Source organism: Hyla sarda, chromosome 3 (genome assembly GCF_029499605.1).
Source record: "Hyla sarda isolate aHylSar1 chromosome 3, aHylSar1.hap1, whole genome shotgun sequence".
In the NCBI taxonomy this organism is placed as follows: Eukaryota; Metazoa; Chordata; class Amphibia; order Anura; family Hylidae; genus Hyla; species Hyla sarda.
The window spans coordinates 311,357,601-311,374,760 of NC_079191.1; the positions used below are offsets into that span (position 1 = coordinate 311,357,601).

General features: G+C 42.9%; 1 protein-coding gene across 4 annotated transcripts in view; it reads left to right on the forward strand.

The window, feature by feature from the left end:
• The window catches only part of TIAM2 (TIAM Rac1 associated GEF 2), a 488,869-nt gene that overhangs the window by 98,407 nt on the left and 373,302 nt on the right, over nt 1-17,160 (forward strand). For 2 of the 4 annotated variants that reach the window (XM_056567049.1, XM_056567046.1), the window contains exon 2: nt 5,276-5,404. The exons of 1 other annotated variant lie outside the window; for it this stretch is intronic. The gene's annotated coding sequence lies outside the window, so the exon portion shown is untranslated. Of the gene's footprint in view, nt 1-2,508; nt 2,528-5,275; nt 5,405-17,160 lie in introns of those variants that run through there. One more of the 4 variants, XM_056567047.1, reaches the window with a different exon arrangement.

Genomic DNA, 17,160 nt, shown 5'->3' on the forward strand with positions numbered 1-17,160 from the left:
GTTATTGGCCCCGGCAGCAGGTGCCGGTGTAGTGAAAATTGTGTGTCTTGAAGCGTTCTCACACTGCCGCTCAGCCTATCGCTGGCCGAGGCGGGACTTAGCTGTGGCCAGTGATTGGCTGAGTACGGTATGTCTCGCCGACCACTTGCAACCAGGAAGAGGATCGCGGCGGAGGCCGGAGCCGGTTACCGGAGGAAGGTATGTAACTAAATAGTAAAGAAATTGAGGTTCAGGGTCTAGAATAAATGGTAAATAAATGTATTTATATTTATATATGAATTTACACAATGTTAAAATTGAATATGTGTACCGTGACTCACAGGGCCCTTGTAATGCATTTTTGCAATTTTTGATTGAATATTGCCTCTATCTATTTGTATTTCCATTGACCCTAAAGGGCCCTGTGAGTCATGGTACACATATTAAATTTTAACATTGTGTAAATTCATATATAAATATAAATAAATGTATTTACCATTTATTCTACACCCTGAGCCTCAATTTCTTTACTATTTATTTTCCATTTTCGACATTGTGGGTATAGGTGCCATTTGAGTTGCTCGGGTCGTAGGTCACTAGTCTGATAAGAGCCTCTCCCAAAATTTTCTCTGTGCGAAGGTATGTACCTGTTTATTTTTTTTACTGCAGGCAATATGGATGATAATTTTCCTATTCCGGAGTTCTCCTTTAATAGATTGTAATAAGTTATTTGGCAGCAAGAATGTTTACTAGCAGAAAGCACCAGATCTGCTTCAAATTTGGGTTGTCCTTTGCTGGACAACAATCTAATTTATTATGATTACATTTCTTCATAGAACCCTATATGAATTCATTTAGGCTAGGGCTAATGTGGACACAAGCCAAAGATTACAGTATTTTAGGCCTGCTAAGTGTGGTGGCCAAAGTAGACCTGTAGTCTGAGTTTTATTTCTCCTTTGTGAAGTACTGTCTATGGGTTGTACATAAATAGCACGAAACCTAGCTATGCTTGCAACAATAATGATCATACACTTAAGCAGAAGAGCCACATGTTCCTGCTCTTTGCAGCATACACAATGAGCAACTGGGGAACAGATGAAACATAACTCACTGAGAGAGATGTATAAATATATGCACTATACAAGTATATAAACACATTTAATCCTTTGCATATGAGTTTGTATACATTGGGGAGATGTATAAATATACAGTCTTCTCTTGTTGCCTTTTTAGCCTGTTATATAAAAGTGATGTCAGTGAGAATAAATTTAGCCCTAAAATCCACGTGCAATTAAATATGTTGCATATTTTTACGCAAACACACAGGGCCATAGAGGTAAGGATTGCAAAGACACCAGTATTACAATCATCAAACATCATAGTGTGTGTTGGCGGGGGTTGGATGCTATGTTTTGCAATGGGGCCCAGGAGCATCAGTTTATGTGCAAGATCTTATAAGTATTACAAAATGCCCACTAGGCCAGAGATTGTTTGTTTATATAAGAAAACTTTAACACTACTATCTAATTGCTTGGGACTCTGTGAATTTGACTTGTTTTTCCAGCACATCCCAAAGATGCTTATTATTACCCTGCAGAAAGGGGTGTACTTGATCTGCTGCAATGTTTAGGTGGGTGTTACATGTCAAAGTAACATCTACATGAATGCCAAGAGCTAGGGTTTTCCAGAAAAACATTGTCCAGAGCATTCCTCCACATTGTTAGCTTGCTTTTTTCCCATAATGCATCACACACACACGTCTAGCCATGGTCCATGGTCCAGTTCAGATACTTAAGTGGTGATTTCAGTGATGAACTGGGGTTAGTGTGTGCACTCTGTTATGTGGCTACTCAACACTATATACAACAAGCTGTGATGCATTGCTTGTTTAGGGACCTTCCTATCACAACCAAAAAAATGTCAGCAGTTTGTGCTATACTAGCTAGCACTTGTTCCTTTTAAGTGTTGGGCATCCATGCCTCTGTTGTCCTTTACTGGATTAGTTTTGGTAGGTTCTAACCACTGTATACCAGGTAAATGCCACAAGACCTGTCCTTGATATTCTGACCCTGTCGTCTAACCATCAAAATTCGGCCCTTATCATAGGTCATTATGCTTGAACATTATTTCTGCTTTCATTACATTAACTTCCATAACTTACTGTTAGGCCTGTTATGCATACAGGTCAATTTTTGTTTACCAATTCCTAGGATGTGTGAACACTAAATAGAACACAACTTTCGCTCAGCAGAATAGTATAATTGCAGTATTTTCATCATGGTTACCAATTTGGATCTATAAACAAAAACTTTCAATGTTGAAATTAACTTTGGATAACCAATGCAGTTTTCCAGAAAAAAATAATAGATACGAGATTGGAATGTGCCAATTTCCAAGAATTTAAGTACTATGTTCAATAGTGACCTTTCATTTTCTGTAGTTGTCTAGTTCCTGTGTTCGTCTCACCTACCTTGAAAGTACGACCTGATCTCTGTTTTGTCAGCATATAATTAAAGCAGGGATACATAGATACAAAAAAATTATCAAGGTAGGACTCACAATAAATATTTGTTATAATAGATTTTAATACAACATTTGTCCATCATTTACTTCTAACCAGAGTCTTAGAAACAATAATATTTCATAGGCTACATTTCAAGTTTTTCACCTTATATGGAAGGTTGCCTGTAACGTATCAAGCAGAAGTAGTATTTGCTGTTACTGTCACATTCCTTGAAGCTGGAAGTACTCAAATAGCTATGATCTCATGCTAAACATGGAGAAATTCCAGTATTTCTTTTCAGCACAAACCTATTCATCTCAGTAAGAGCAAACCCCATCATGAGATACACTATATATGTTTATTATACTGGTTCTTATCACATGATTTTACACATAGTTAAATGTCATTTTCAAAATTATCAGACAGATTATACGAAAACCTAGATTTTGGATGGATATAGATAAGGCTGTAATCACATTTTTACGCACATTGGCACCAATTCCATTTCCTGCAGTCCTGCAGTTCTTGATGAGTGCAAGAGATTGCACCTGTGTAATGTAATCATGGTAATAGTACAGCTAAGAATACCACTGTATGTGCAGGGAGGGAGAAGGATGTACAGCTGTTAGGTCTATGTATATGTGTGATCATGTATATGCAGCAGAGCTGATCGTGTTATTGTGTGTATGCAGCAGAGCTGATCATGGGATTGTGTGTATGCAGCAGAGCTGAGTGTGTGATTGTGTGTATGCAGCAGAGCTGAGTGTGACTATGCAGTAGAGCTGAGTGTGTAATTGTGTGTATGCAGCAGAGCTGAGTGTTTGACTATGTGTATGCAGCAGTGCTGAGTGTGTGATTGGGTGTATGCAGCAGAGCTGAGTGTGTGAGCATGTGTATGCAGCAAAGCTGAGTGTGTGGTTGTGGGTATGCAGCAGAGCTGAGTGTGTGATTGTGTGTGTGCAGCAGAGCTGAGTGTGTGACTATGTATGCAGCAGAGCTGGGTATGTGATTGGGTGTATGCAGAAGAGATGAGTGCGTGATCATGTGTATGCAGCAGAGCTGTGTGTGTGATTGTGTGTATGCAGCAGAGCTGAATGTGTGATTGGGTGTGTGCAGCAGAGCTGAGTGTGTGATCATGTGTATGCAGCAGAGCTGAGTGTGTGAGCATGTGTATGCAGCAAAGCTGAGTGTGTGATTGTGTGTATGCAACAGAGCTGAGTGTGTGCGTGGTCATGCATACACTTAAGCACACATTCATCTCTGCTCCATACACATGCAGCATACTCATTTCTGCCACATGTACATGATCACACACTCAGCTCTTGTACATGTACAGAGTGTTTACCAACCAGGGTGCCTCCAGCTGTTGCAAAACTGCAACTCCCAGCATGCCAAGTTTTGCAACAATTGTAGGCATTCTGGTTGGTAAAACTGATAGAGTGGTAAGGGGACAGATTGTGTATTAAAATTACATATTTTTTTAAACCAAGATATTCTGTGTACTTTATAAAGATTTATGATTTTACTATTGTGCAGAGTTTTGTACGGCACACACTACTGCTCCGGCACTTCTAGCTATGTGAGCAGTGTACCGCGGGAAAATGCCACAGCTCTGTGAAGTGTGAGGTGGAGAAGGAGTGCACAGTAGAGCCAGGGGGCATTTCACAAATAAAACAGGAAGATCACAATCTAGCCAGGGGTTAACGGTTCACTGATATCTTGAGCTGTATTTATTTAATCTATCATCATACAGTGCAATGTTTCAGCAGGTAAAACTGCCTTCTGCCCTCTTACTGTGCAGGAAACATATTGCAATGGTGATAAAATAAAGAGATTTCAGATTGAATACAGCACTGCGCCAGCAGTCTGCGCATACGCCTTAACAGCATATCTGTCAACTTGAGCTGTGTCTTTGGCGTAAAGAAGATTATAGTGGAATCTTCAGCTAAATTCACCACTGCTTCTGCTGGGAACATGTTGTTATTCCAATGAATAGTAGCTGAAGTGTAAACAATCCCTTGAAGCATCAGGTTTTAAAGTGCTAGTGCCTGTAAATTATCAAACAATAAATAAGAATATACAATATTTAATATTATTTTTTAAATCCTACCACTCGTAAGTCCCATGAAAAACTCTGCAGGGGAACTACTAGAAAGAAAGATGTAAAACAAAAAGGAAAAAAAAAAAGAAAGGCCAAAAAAGGGAAACTCTGTAAGATTAAAATTATTCCAATTATTAGTAAAAAATGGAAAATAAAAAATGTAATAAAAAAAAATAGGTGAATGGGAATAGAGGGTTGGTGGAAGGTGACAAAAAGCGAGAAAGTAAAAAGGAAGGAAGATAAAATCAAAGGAAGTGGTAAGGAAGGAAGAAAGAAAAAAAGGGAGAAGAAGGAGAAAACCTGGGCTAATCGCCTAATCCATTTTATGTGGCTAGTTACATAAATTGTTTCAAATTGAGCATGGGAACATGGTCTATAATACTAAAACGAAATTTGCTAATATTATGTCCTGCCTCAACAAAATGTTGGGAGATTGGTAAATAATATTCATCCTTATTGTAGATTGAGGCATACGCAGCACTCTGACATGATATAAACTACAAGCAGTGCATAAATTACAAATTTAGTACTACAAGTAAATCTGCCTATTAGTGTATAGACTTGTCTAGTGTGTGGATGGCTCATTTTATTATGTGATCAGTATTCTGGTTATTTAATGCACTTTCATGCAGTCCTATTTTTAATATATTACTTATATATATATATATATATTTTTTTTTTATTAATCACAGGCACTGGTACTTTAAAACCTTGTGGCCCATGGGAGTTTTTATACCGCAGCTATCGTGAACCCATCAGAAGCAGCTGTGATTTTTGGAGACTTCCGTCACTGGTGCAGTCCTGTTTTCAGTCCAGTTCAGGTATGAGCAATATGATGTAGCGATCCATTTTCTGGTGCTCTAGAATTATTTGCAAACACTGGGAATGGAGTCAGAAATCTCATTGCAATATATTTCCTGTGCGATAGGATGGCTGATAGACCTATGGACCACCAGAGAACTTTGCCCATTATATCCACTGTATTAGATTGGAAATGTAATAGGGTAATTTTATCACGTGATTTATGTATTCAATATAATTATGGTAACATTATGCAGTGCATTTGGTCCTTTTTTAATTGCCTAATGGTTGACAAGGTGAAGTTTGTGTAGATGGTCATTATGATGAGTTGATAATATAAAAACAAAGATGTCTGATAACACACCAGTGACATGTGATATGTTTCATATATGTTTATACATACATTTAACCCCTTAAGGACTCAGCCCATTTGGGCCTTAAGGACTCAATTTTATTTTTACGTTTTCGTTTTTTCCTCCTCGCATTCAAAAAATCATAACTCTTTTATATTTTCATCCACAGACTAGTATGGGGGCTTGCTTTTTGCGCAACCAGTTGTCCGTTGTAGTGCCATCACTCACTTTACCATAAAATGTATGGCGCAACCAAAAAAATACTATTTGTGTGGGGAAATTAAAAAGAAACTGCAATTTTGCCAATGGAAGGTTTCGTTTTCACGCCGTACAATGTACGGTAAAAATGACATGTGTTCTTTATTCTTTGGGTCAATACGATTAAATTGTTACCCATGATAACATACTTTTCTATTACTGTTGCGCTTAAAAAAAATCGCAAACTGTTTAACCAAATTAGTACGTTTAAAATTCCCCTATTTTGAAGACCTATAACTTTTCCATTTTTCCGTATAAGCGGCGATATGAGGGCTAATTTTTTGCGCCGTGATCTGTACTTTTTATTGATAACATATTTGCTTATATAAAACTTTTAAACCTTTTTTTATAAATTATTTTTGGAAGGAAATGTTATAAAAAAGCAGCTATTTTGGACTTTTTTTTTTTTACATTCACGCCGTTCACCGTACGGTATCATTAACATTTTATTTTAATAGTTGGGATATTTACACACGCGGCGATACCAAATATGTATATAAACATTTTTTTTACAATTTTTTTGGGGGGGTTCGCCGTACATTTTATGGTTAAATGAGAGGTTTCATTACAAAGTACAATTGGTCACACAAAAAACAAGCCCTTATATGGGTCTGTAGATGGGAATATAAAAGAGTTATGGGTTTTAGAAGGCGAGGAGGAAAAAATGAAAAACGCAAAAATAAAATTGGCCTGATCCTTAAGGTGAAAATGGGCTTGGTCCTTAAGAGGTTAAGACCGACGTTCTAGTATCGGTATCGTAATATACCGATATGCATTAAAATCTTGTAAAAAGTGTACATAAATAAAGGGGAATGTTATGATTCGGCAGGCTGGAGGTGGATCCTCTGTGTCAGCGAGGGATTGGCGTGGACCGTACCGGTGGACCGGTTCTAAATTGCTACTGGTATTCACCAGAGCCCGCCGCAAAGCGGGATGGTCTTGCTGCGGCTGTAGCAACCAGGTCGTATCCACCGGTAACGGCTCAACCTCGCTGACTGCTGAGAGAGGCGTGGGACAGAAGGACTGGACAGAGGCGAGGTCAGACGTAGCAGAAGGTCAAGGCCGGCGGCAAGGTTCGTAGTCAAGGGTAACGGCAGAAGGTCTGGTAACACTGGTAAGGCAATCACAGAAAACGCTTTCACTAGGCACAAGGGCAACAAGATACGGCAATGCAGGGAAGGGGAAGTGAGGTAATAAAGGCTAGGAGCAGGTGAGCTAATTACACTGATTGGGCCAGGCACCAATTAGCGGTGCACTGGCCCTTTAAATCTTAGAGAGCTGGCATGCGCGCACCCTAGAGAGCGGAGCCGCGCGCGCCAGGACCGGGACAGGTAAGTAGATTGGGATGCGATCCGCGAGCGGGCGCATCCCGCTATGCGAATCGCATCCCGCTATGCGAATCGCATCCCCGCCGTCAGTGCAGCGCTCCCGGTCAGCGGGTCTGACCAGGGCGCTGCAGAGAGGAGAACGCCGTGAGCGCTCCAGGGAGGAGCAGGGACCCGGAGCGCTCGGTGTAACAGGGAATACAAAAAAACTCCACTGAATGGTGAATAAGTAGGCGTCACTCCAGAACAGACCCATATAATGATTAATAAACATATATTGGTAGATGTTCATATATGAAAAAGTGCTCCAAGCTATGGGAACCATGGATCTATCCCATTTACAATGACAATCAAATGCACACATGAATACATATACATACCCAATAAAAAACAATAAAAGATATGGAAGTCTGCTGGAGCAACAACCCCAATGCACGTTTCAGGATGTCCTTCGTCCTGGGGGTGGCGTCCTCCTCGGACACGTCCGGCCGGTGCTACTTCCGGGATCTGCGTCACCGGCCACGTCATGCGGTGCGGTCACATGACCACATCACATAACAGGCCGTCAGATACAGATCAGGAACCATGCAGAATATGGTAAATGTCCAGTATTTGTGTGACATATGCGGTATATGTCCAATATGTGAGTGGTATATGTCCAATATTTCAGTGGCATATGCAGTATATGTCCAGAATGTGAGTGGGACATGTGGTATATGTCCAGTATGTGAGTGGTATATGTCCAGTTTGTAAGTGGTATATGCAGTATATGTCCAGTATGTGAGTGACATAAGCGGTATATGTCCAGTATGTGACACATGTGGTATATGAGACCTAATAAGGAAAAAATAAAAAACAAGGAGGGCAGCGCCTCGTGTATTACCCAAGGTGCCGTAGTCCCTGCAGAGGACAGGATAAGGAGGGCTCTATAAGGTGGCCGCTCACCTGGCTATGGAGAAAATGCGCATATCACCCCTATGGGGTATGAAGAAATCTTCTGGGTTCGAACTGCTGGGCCCAAGGTGCGGATGGGATAGAAGAGGACTTCTCCCATAGGAAACATGCAGACTTGTATAAAAAATTAACCTTATCAGCGGGCGCTGCTCAGAACTCCAGAAGCATCAAGATGGAAGCCAAGATAGGGTTAAAGTGCTAGAAAGTACTATGTTTATTTAAATAACAAATAGATGCGTTTCGGAGGGTCAATCCTCCTTCCTCAGACTGGCATCTGAGGAAGGAGGATCGACCCTCTGAAATGCGTCTATTGGTTATTTAAATAAACATAGTGGAGTTCTGAGCAGCGCCCGCTGATATGGTTAATTTTTTTCCACAAGTCTACATGTGGTATATGTCCAGTATGTGAGTGGCACTTATGGTATATGTCCAGTTTTTAGAGGGTACTCCCTTTTTATAATTTTTTTTAAATCAACTGGTGCCAGATTTGTAAATTACTTCTATAAAAAAAATCTTAGTCCTTCCAGCACTTATCAGCTGCTGTATGCTACAGAGGAAGTTGAGTTGTACCTGGTTTAATTACAAGCAGGATTGGAAAGACTCTATAAACCATTGACATGATTCAATTATGCAGAAAACTGTTGTAAATGTCCGTTAATTTGTTTTTGTATTTTTCTGTTTAGGTTTGTATTCACACACTAGTTTATTCAGAGCAGTTTGCTATTCTACCTGGATAGGGAATAGTTAATGCTCTGAACGAATGAGAACTCAGGTGGAGTTATTTAACCAGAGTTCTCCTGGATTCTGGTGCTGGTTATTCAGTGCTATACTATGATGTCTGTTAGTTTAATGGCACATGATTAAGGGGGTCCGCCCCTGAAACGTTGTGCCATGACTGGTGAACATACTGAAAATGCTGCTGTTTTCCATTTAATATGAAGGTCCTGTGAGACTATTTATTTGCAAAAAGGAAAAAAGAAAATAAAGTCGGATGAATTTCCATTTCAAGAAACGTGAGTCATGTCTTTGAAAGTCGCTCACCTCATGAGATATATATAGTTGGCGTGCTCTGTATGTTATATTCCTGTTATTCGTTATTCTGGAGTCTATTCAGACTCATCCAGTTCTAGTCTAGTCTTTCATGTATTATATTTCCGTTTCCTACTGGGTCAGGATTTTATCCACACGGTGAATTGTGTCCGCTGGCCAATAGCCTATTTGGCTTTATTATTAATGGCTACTCCTTTTGTGGAGTGGGGTGTCCAGTTTGTTTGTTCTCTGTTCCAGTGTGAACAGTTTCCTATATTCCTGTATCAGTTTGCCTGTTTATATTCTTCCCTGTTAGTATTTGTATCCTGTTTGGTATTTCTGGTTGTCTGGTTGTTTTCCATCTTTGTTCTGGCCTGTGACCAACTATGTATATTTTGTATTTTTATGCCACTGCACTTTAGCGCAGGAAGGGACCTGCACCCAGTTGTCGATTCATTGTTTAGGATGGATGGGCAAATAGGCAGGGAGAGTCTTTTTGGGTCAATTAGGGCCTACTCTCCCTGTCCCCTAGTCGGTCATGACAACTATCTTAACTGTGTTGATGAATTTTGTCAATTGATGTTTGATAATTGATAATTCTTGCAATTTTACATAGTAACATAGTTTGTAAGGATGAAAAAAAGACAAGAGTTGTTACGCCGAGCGCTCCGGGTCCCCGCTCCTCCCCGGAGCGCTCGCAATATCCTCGCAATTGCAGCGCCCCGGTCAGACCTGCTGACCGGGTGCGCTGCGATACCTCTCCCAGCCGGGATGCGACTCGCGATGCGGGTGGCGCCCGCTCGCGATGCGCACCCCGGCTCCCGTACCTGACTCGCTCTCCGTCGGTCTTGTCCCGGCGCGCGCGGCCCCGCTCCTTAGGGCGCGCGCGCGCCGGGTCTCTGCGATTTAAAGGGCCACTGCGCCACTGATTGGCACAGTTGGCTTAATTAGTGTGTTCACCTGTGCACTCCCTATTTATACCTCACTTCCCCTGCACTCCCTCGCCGGATCTTGTTGCCATTGTGCCAGTGAAAGCGTTTCCTTGTGTGTTCCTAGCCTGTGTTCCAGACCTCCTGCCGTTGCCCCTGACTACGATCCTTGCTGCCTGCCCCGACCTTCTGCTACGTCCGACCTTGCTCTTGTCTACTCCCTTGTACCGCGCCTATCTTCAGCAATCAGAGAGGTTAAGCCATTGCTGGTGGATACGACCTGGTTGCTACCGCCGCTGTAAGACCATCCCGCTTTGCGGCGGGCTCTGGTGAATACCAGTAGCAACTTAGAACCGGTCCACCAGCACGGTCCACGCCAATCCCTCTCTGGCAAAGAGGATCCACCTCCTGCCAGCCGAATCGTGACAAGAGTCCATTGAGTTCTACCTAGAACCATACTGTGTTGATCTAGAGGAAGGCCAAAAACGCCATGAGGCTAATGCCAATTGCCCCATTTTAGATAACTTTTCAGGATAAGCTGTCATGTGTGTATACTCGAAGTGTCCCTGAGTTATTAGATGGAGAGTAACCTTAATGATGGATCCCATATACTGCACACACAGAATAGGAGATCCTGCTCCACTATATCTCTATAGCACACACACAGCCTGGCAGAAGTCCAAAATCAGGAAATGCAGTCTGGAGTGCTGAGGGGGGTGTATGCAGCCTTAGGCTGCTTTCACACTATAAAAATACCTCCGTTATAAACGTCCTTCATAAAAAATCTTGAAAATCGGTTGTTAAACGGCCGTTAGAAAATTCCATTATAGTCTATGGGATTTTTCTAAAACCTGTTTTAACCTGTAATCACCCGTTATTAATAATGGCCGTTATTTTGTGATGGGCGAATGAACGGAATAAATAGTCCATGCACTATTTCTCCCGTTACTATCGCTTGTCACAAAATAACGGCCCTTATTAACCCCTTCCCGACCTATGACATACCTGTACGTCATGGGTGGCAAGGTGTTCCCGACCCATGACATATCACTGATAGCCAGCCATCTTACCGTGCGACCACGGGGGGTTTCGTCCCCCACCCCCCCAGCGATCGCTGCTATCAGCTGGTCAAATCTGACTAGCTGATAGCAGCGTTTCGCTATCAGAATACTTAGCAGCGCGGTGTGTGAGTCCCGATCACGGGGATCGGGACACACACCGCTCTGCTAAGTGTCCCTGACCCGTCCCCCGGCGTCACTTACCCGTCGGAGCGGTGTCCCCAGCGGTCCCGGCGTCCTCCGTGCGGTCCCGGCGTCCTCCATGCGGTCCCGGCTGCGCTGCGTCCCGGAGGTGAGTTTCCGGCAGCAGTGCGGCATCTTCATTGGCAGCAGTGAGATCGCCGTAAAGCGATCTCACTGCTGCCTCTGAGAGTTTCAAAACTGCAACTCCCAGCATGCCCAGACAGCCTTTGGCTTTCTGGGCATGCTGGGAGTTGTAGTTTTGCAACATCTGGAGGCCCACAGTTTGGAGACCACTGTATAATGGTCTCCAATCTGTGCTCTTCCAAATGTTGCAAAACTACAAATCTCAGCATGCTCAGTCTGTCCAGGCATGCTGGGAGTTGTAGTTCTCTAACATCTGGAAGAGCACAGATTGGAGACCATTATACAGTGGTCTCCAAACTGTGGACCTCCAGATGTTGCAAAACTACAACTCCCAGCATGCCCAGACTGCCCAAGCATGCTGGAAGTTGTAGTTCGGCAACATCTGATCCTTCAGATATTGCCGAACTACAACTTCCAGCATGCCTTGGCAGTCTGGGCATGCTGGGAGTGGTAGTTTTGCAACAACTGGAGGCACACTAGTTGGGAAACATTGTCCGTTTCCTACCTCAGTGCCTCCAGCTGTTGCAATTGTTGCAAAACTATAACTCCCAGCATGCACTGACAGACCATGCATGCTGGGAGTTGTAGTTTTGCAACAGCTGGAGGCACACTGGTTTGGAAACACTAAGTTTGGTTGCAAAACACTTGAAAGTTTATTACTTAACTTAGTGTTTCCAAACCAGTGTTCCTCCAGCTGTTGCAAAACTACAACTCCCAGCATGCACGGACAGCCAAAGGGCATGCTCAGAGTTTGCAACAGCTGGATGCTTGCCCCCTCCCCCCAATGTGAATGTACAAGGTACACTCACATGGGCGGAGGTTTACAGTGAGTGCTGCAAGTTGAGATGGCGCAAATTTTGCGCTGCAGCTCAAACTTCCAGCGGCAAACTTGCTGTGAACCTCTGCCCATGTGACTGTACCCTAAAAACACTACACTACACTGACACTAACCTAAAATAAAAAGTAAAAAACACTACATATACACATACCCCTACACAGCCCCCCTCCCCCCAAAAAATGAAAAACGTCTGGTACGCTACTGTTTCCAAAACGGAGCCTCCAGCTGTTGCAAAATAATAACTCCCAGTATTGCCGGACAGCCATTGACTGTCCAGCCATGCTGGGAGTTTTGCAACAGCTGGAGGCACCCTGTTTGGGAATCACTGGCGTAGAATACCCCTATGTCCACCCCTATGCAAATCCCTAATTCAGGCCTCAAATGCGCATGGCGCTCTCTCACTTTGGAGCCCTGTCGTATTTCAGGGCAACAGTTTTGGGACACATATGGGGTATCGCCGTACTCGGGAGAAATTGCCTTACAAATTTTGGGGGGCTTTTTCTTCTTTAACCCCTTATGAAAAGGTGAAGTTGGGGTCTACACCAGCATGTTAGTGTAAAAAAATAAATTTTTTACACTGACATGCTGGTGTTGCCCTATAGTTTTCATTTTCACAAGAGGTAAAAGGGAAAAAAGACCCTCTAAATTTGTAACGCAATTTCTCCTGAGTACGGAGATACCCCATATGTGGGCGCAAAGTGCTCTGGGGGCGCACAACAAGGCCCAGAAGGGAGAGCGCACCATGTACATTTGAGGCGATTTTCACAGGGGTGGCTGATTGTTACAGCAGTTCTGACAAACGCAAAACAATAAATATCCACATGTGACCCCATTTTGGAAACTACACCCCTCACGGAATGTAATAAGGGGTGCAGTGAGCATTTACACCCCACTGGTGTATGACAGATTTTTGGAACAGTGGTCTGTGAAAATGAAAAATAAAATTTTTGATTTGCACAGTCCACTGTTTCAAATATCTGTCAAACGCCAGTGGGGTGTAAATGCTCACTGCACCCCTTATTAAATTCCATGAGGGGTATAGTTTCCAAAATGGGGTCACATGTGGGGGGGGGGGTCCACTGTTCTGGCACCATAGGGGCTTCCTAAATGGGACATGCCCCCCAAAAACCCTTTCAGAAAAACTCACTCTCCAAAATCCCATTGTCGCTCCTTCCCTTCTGAGCCCTCTACTGCGCCCGCCGAACAATTTACATACGCATATGAGGTATTTCCTTACTCAAGAGAAATTGGGTTACCAATTTTAGGGTGATTTCTCTCCTTTTACCCCTTGTAAAAATTCAAAAATTGGGTCTACAAGAAAATGCGAGTGTAAAAAATGAAGATTTAGAATTTTCTCCTTCACTTTGCTGCTATTCCTGTGAAACACCTAAAGGGTTAAAACACTTACTGAATGTCATTTTGAATACTTTGGGGGGTGCAGTTTTTTATAATGGGGTCATTTATGGGGTATTTCTAATATGAAGATCCTTAAAATCCACTTCCAACCTGAACTGGGCCCTGAAAAATTACGATTTTGAAAATCTTGAGAAAAATTGGAAAATTGCTGCGGAACTTTGAAGCCCTCTGATATCTTCCAAAAGTAAAAACTTGTAAATTTTTTAATGCAAACACAAAGTAGACATATTGTATATGTGAATCAATATGTAATTTATTTGGAATATCTATTTTCCTTTCAAGCAGAGATTTTCAAAGTTAGAAAAATGCTAAATTTTCAAAATTTTCATGACATTTTTAGATTTTTTACCAAGAAAGGATGCAAATATCAGTGAAATTTTACCAATAACATAAAGTAGAATATGTCACGAAAAAACAATCTCGGAATCAGAATGATAAGTAAAAGCATTCCAAAGTTATTAATGTTTAAAGTGACAGTGGTCAGATTTTCAAAAAATGCCCAGGTCATGAAGGTGAAAATGGGCTGGGTCATGAAGGGGTTAATAACGGGTGATAATTGGTTAAAACGGCTATTAGAAAAATCCCATAGACTATAATGGGATTTTCCAGCGGCCGTTAGGGATTTTTTAACAGTCGATTTTCAAAATTTTTATGACGGAGATATTTATATAATGTCAAAGCAGCCTTAGCCAATCATAGCTCATCTCACACACTGAAACTCTTTTATTATAAATTTAAATAACCTTACAGAATGCAAAGTCCAATTGACAGTAACAAAAATGAGCAAAACTGTATATAAGTACAAACTTTCCGTTTCTAAATAACAACTCAAAGTTTCCTAACTGGCCAGCCCAAGTAAACTAACAAATTATAACCTACCTATAATATCTAATACACACACACACAATCGTTACGAACATAAATAAAGCTTACCTCGCCATGATCAAAAAAAAAAAAAGTTACAAAAGCTAAGAAACATAACCTCACAATTTTTTTTTAATAATAACAAAAGAAAAATGTGGCTAACTGCCTTAACCCCTTCCCGACCTATGACATACCTGTACGTAATGGGTGGCAAGGTGTTCCCGACCCATGACATACAGGTACGTCATGAACATTACTGCCGCTACTCGCGGCATCCCGCAGCGCCCGGAAAGATGGTGGCTATCACTGATAGCCAGCCATCTTACCGTGCGACCACGGGGGGGTTCATCCCCCCCCCCCCAGCGATCGCTGCTATCAGCTGGTCAAATCTGACTAGCTGATAGCAGCGTTTCGCTATGCAAATACTTAGCAGCGCGGTGTGTGAGTCCCGATCACGGGGATCGGGACACACACCGCTCTGCTAAGTGTCCCTGACCCGTCCCCCGGCGTCACTTACCCGTCCGAGCGGTCCCGGCGTCCTCCATGCGGTCCCGGCTGCGCTGCGTCCCGGAGGTGAGTTTCCGGCAGCAGTGCGGCATCTTCATTGGCAGCAGTGAGATCGCCGTAAAGCGATCTCACTGCTGCCTCTGAGAGTTTCAAAACTGCAACTCCAAGCATGCCTTTGGCTTTCTGGGCATGCTGGGAGTTGTAGTTTTGCAACATCTGGAGGTCCTCAGTTTGGAGACCACTGTATAATGGTCTCCAATCTGTGCTCTTCCAGATGTTGCAAAACTACAAATCTCAGCATGCTCAGTCTGTCCAGGCATGCTGGGAGTTGTAGTTCTGTATCATCTGGAAGAGCACAGATTGGAGACCATTATACAGTGGTCTCCAAACTGTGGACCTCCAGATGTTGCAAAACTACAACTCCCAGCATGCCCAGACTGCCCAAGCATGCTGAAAGTTGTAGTTCGGCAACATCTGATCCTTCAAATATTTCCGAACTACAACTTCCAGCATGCCTGGGCAGTCTGGGCATGCTGGGAGTTGTAGTTTTGCAACAACTGGAGGCACACTAGTTGGGAAACATTGTCCGTTTCCTACCTCAGTGCCTTCAGCTGTTGCAATTGTTGCAAAACTATAACTCCCAGCATGCACTGACAGACCATGCATGCTGGGAGTTGTAGTTTTGCAACAGCTGGAGGCACACTGGTTTGGAAACACTAAGTTTGGTTGCAAAACACTTGAAAGTTTATTACTTAACTTAGTGTTTCCAAACCAGTGTTCCTCCAGCTGTTGCAAAACTACAACTCCCAGCATGCACGGACAGCCAAAGGGCATGCTCGGAGTTTGCAACAGCTGGATGTTTGCCCCCTCCCCCCAATGTGAATGTACAGGGTACACTCACATGGGCGGAGGTTTACAGTGAGTGCTGCAAGTTTGAGATGGCGCAAATTTTGCGCTGCAACTCAAACTTCCAGCGGCAAACTTGCTGTGAACCTCTGCCCATGTGACTGTACCCTAAAAACACTACACTACACTAACACTAACCTAAAATAAAAAGCACTACATATACACATACCCCTACACAGCCCCCCTCCCCCCCAAAAAATGAAAAATGTCTGGTACGCTACTGTTTCCAAAACGGAGCCTCCAGCTGTTGCAAAATAATAACTCCCAGTATTGCCGGACAGCCATTGACTGTCCAGGCATGCTGGGAGTTTTGCAACAGCTGGAGGCAGCCTGTTAGGGGTATTCTATGCCAATGATTCCCAATGTCCACCCCTATGCAAATCCCTAATTCAGGCCTCAAATGCGCATGGCGCTCTCTCACTTTGGAGCCCTGTCGTATTTCAGGGCAACAGTTTTGGGACACATATGGGGTATCGCCGCACTCGGGAGAAATTGCCTTACAAATTTTGGGGGGCTTTTTCTTCTTTAACCCCTTATGAAAAGGTGAAGTTGGGGTCTACACCAGCATGTTAGTGTAAAAAAATAAATTTTTTACACTGACATGCTGGTGTTGCCCTATACTTTTCATTTTCACAAGAGGTAAAAGGGAAAAAAGACCCTCTAAATTTGTAATGCAACTTCTCCCGACTACGGAGATACCCCATATGTGTGCGCAAAGTGCTCTGGGGGCGCACAACAAGGCCCAGAAGGGAGAGTGCACCATGTACATTTGAGGCGATTTGCACAGGGGTGGCTGATTGTTACAGCAGTTCTGACAAACGTAAAACAATAAATATCCATATGTGACCCCATTTTGGAAACTACACCCCTCACGGAATGTAATAAGGGGTGCAGTGAGCATTTACACCCCACTGGTGTATGACAGATTTTTGGAACAGTGGTCTGTGAAAATGAAAAATAAAATTTTTGATTTGCACAGTCCACTGTTTCAAATATCTGTCAAACGCCAGTG